Source organism: Alosa pseudoharengus, unplaced genomic scaffold (assembly GCF_046254945.1).
Source record: "Alosa pseudoharengus isolate Yale_2024_CS ecotype anadromous, Long Island Sound unplaced genomic scaffold, YU_APseudo_1.1 YU_APseudo_1.1_scf_2, whole genome shotgun sequence".
Taxonomy (NCBI): Eukaryota; Metazoa; Chordata; class Actinopteri; order Clupeiformes; family Clupeidae; genus Alosa; species Alosa pseudoharengus.
The window spans coordinates 38,531,998-38,534,497 of NW_027468663.1; the positions used below are offsets into that span (position 1 = coordinate 38,531,998).

The 2,500-nt window shown below is 36.8% G+C and overlaps 1 protein-coding gene across 3 annotated transcripts in view; it reads right to left on the bottom strand.

Moving 5' to 3' along the window:
- LOC143134504 (CUGBP Elav-like family member 5) overlaps positions 1-2,500 on the bottom strand; it is a 108,067-nt gene that overhangs the window by 5,245 nt on the left and 100,322 nt on the right. The window lies entirely within an intron of this gene.

Consider the following 2,500-nt stretch of genomic DNA (forward strand, 5'->3'; position numbering starts at 1 on the left):
TAGAGGGTTTTGAATCTGCACTCTTAATTTGTGTGTGTGTGTGTGTGTGTGTGTGTGTGTGTGTGTGTGTGTGTGTGTGTGATAGATAGATAGATAGATAGGTAGATAGATAGATACTGTAGATAGATTGAGAGAAAGAGAGAGAGAGAGAGTAACAGGAAGGTGGGGATTAAAACAGTCTCTTCCTGTTTTTTAAAAAAGATGAGTGGAGCAATGATGGGCGGAGGAGGATGAGTGGAGAGACGGATAGAGGACTGTGTGAGAGATGAGTATGACAGTGTATCCAGGGTGTTAACAACAAGCTGTCAGCTTACACACACACACACCAACACACAATGAAGGACAGAAGAAAGGAAGAGAGAGGACAGGAATACAGAGAGAATGAGAGAGAAAGAGATAGCGAAAGAGCAAGATAATTCCGGTATTTAGCACTTTGAGTCCCTTTTCTGGTTTGTTTGGGATGAACTAGACTGGTGGACACTGGAATTTTGACGATTGGTCCTGTCTTGACTTTCTGACTCGTTTTGAATCGCCTTTGTTTTAGAGTGGCTGGTTATGGGCATGCATAAACATGTCCTTAAAGGTGCCATGTGTAATGTCCGCCAAAAAATTAATTCATACTCCACATTCCATAAAAGATGGGGCAGTATACCTCCAGAAAGTGAGTTGGTCTACCCTAGAGTAACAACCGAGACGCGTGTATTACAGTTTGGCTGGCGGTTATGTTGCCCGCATACCACCTCCCATGGCTGAAACTAGTATTACGACACCTGTCGGGCTGTGGCTAGTAATTTAGCGTGCTAATTCAGGTTGATATCTCTGCAGCACTATAAATTTTTTTAAGACATCATCACCCTTATTTCTTCTCATTCTTTTGATGCGTGTAGCTAATGTTTTTAATATTTTTACCTCAATTCTTACACATGGCACCTTTAAAACAACCCTTAACGTTTGTTTTCAAAACTGTGCAACTCACCGAGTGGTTAGTGGTGTTTGTTGATTATTAAAAATAAATATATTGGCGCAATGTATGATTTCAATCCGTGTTATTTGCTATTGTGGAACTATTTTTTTCAGTTACCTCACAACTGCGTATGAACTTCCGCTCAATATTTGAGTCTGAAGCACTCCTCCAAACTCCTCCATTGCAAACGCTAACTGGGTAAGACGTAAACACGGAAGTGACGTAGCCTAGTTCCCGCCTTGACGAGTGACTTGACAGATTACAGATCGAATTGCCATTTGAATTTTGCAACACAAAGAGCGTGGCAAAGTGCAATGCAATCACAGGTTTTAATAATTCTATTTGATCACGCGCTATTTCTTTTACTCCATTTGAATAAAATGCCTCAAAACGATGGAAAAACTTTTAGCCCAAAATAATCCAAATTGTTTTCAGGCTGGCATTGTCAGTTTTGCCAAATATTTTTTCAAAATGCTACTACATTCCTACATTGCACTTTGAATATTAAATTGGAAAACAAATTGACAGTTAAATTATGAAACTGAATATTGAAAATTTAAATGCAAAATGAATTGCCATTTGAATTTTGAGACTGAAGTACCATGGCAAAATGGAATGCAATTCAATCCATGCTTATTCTATTTTTTAACCAAAATTATTCAAATTGATTTTAGGATTGCATTGTCACTTTGCAGATTAAAATACAATTTATTGGAAATTATTGCAAATTGCAATATTAAATTACATAATGAATTGGCAATTGCATAATGTAATGTCATTTTGAATTGCATATTGCAGATTGCATTCTCATTTGAATAAAGAAACACATATGCTTCCATATTTGTGCACACAGGTTTACACAGAGTGATAAATACCCTACATCTTTACTTCTAAGAGACCCTGCCTCTCTTGGATGCTCTTTTTCATACCCAATCGTGTTGCCAGTTACCCTAATTAGTTGTGAAACATTCTTCCTTTTGTTTTCTTTATCATTACACAACTTTTCCAGCATTTTGTTACCCCCGTCCCAACTTTTTTTGAAACATGTTGCTGGTATCAAATTCAAAATTAACATATATTTTCCATGAAATAGTCAAATTTCTAATTTTCAACATTTGATATATTGTCTGTGTCCTTTTTGCAACTAAATATAAGTTTAAGAGATTTGCAGATTATTACATTCTGTTTTTATTCACATTTTACACAACGTCCCAACTTTTTCTGTTTTGGGGTTGTACAAAATGGCAAATAAAACATGACAGAAACTGTATTTCACTATGCTACTTGTTTTGGAACATCAACGAACATCACTAACCACTCGGTGAGTTGCACAGTTTTAAAAACGAACGTTAAGGGTTGTTTTAAGGATATGTTTGTGCATGCCCATGGCTAGCCACTCTGAAATAGTCAAAGGCGATTCAAAACGAGTCAGAAAGTGGAGTCAAAATTTCGGTGTCCACCACTCTAGTTCATTCAAAACAAACCAGAAAAGGGACTCAAAGTGCTAAATACCGGAATTATCCTTTAAAGAAATAG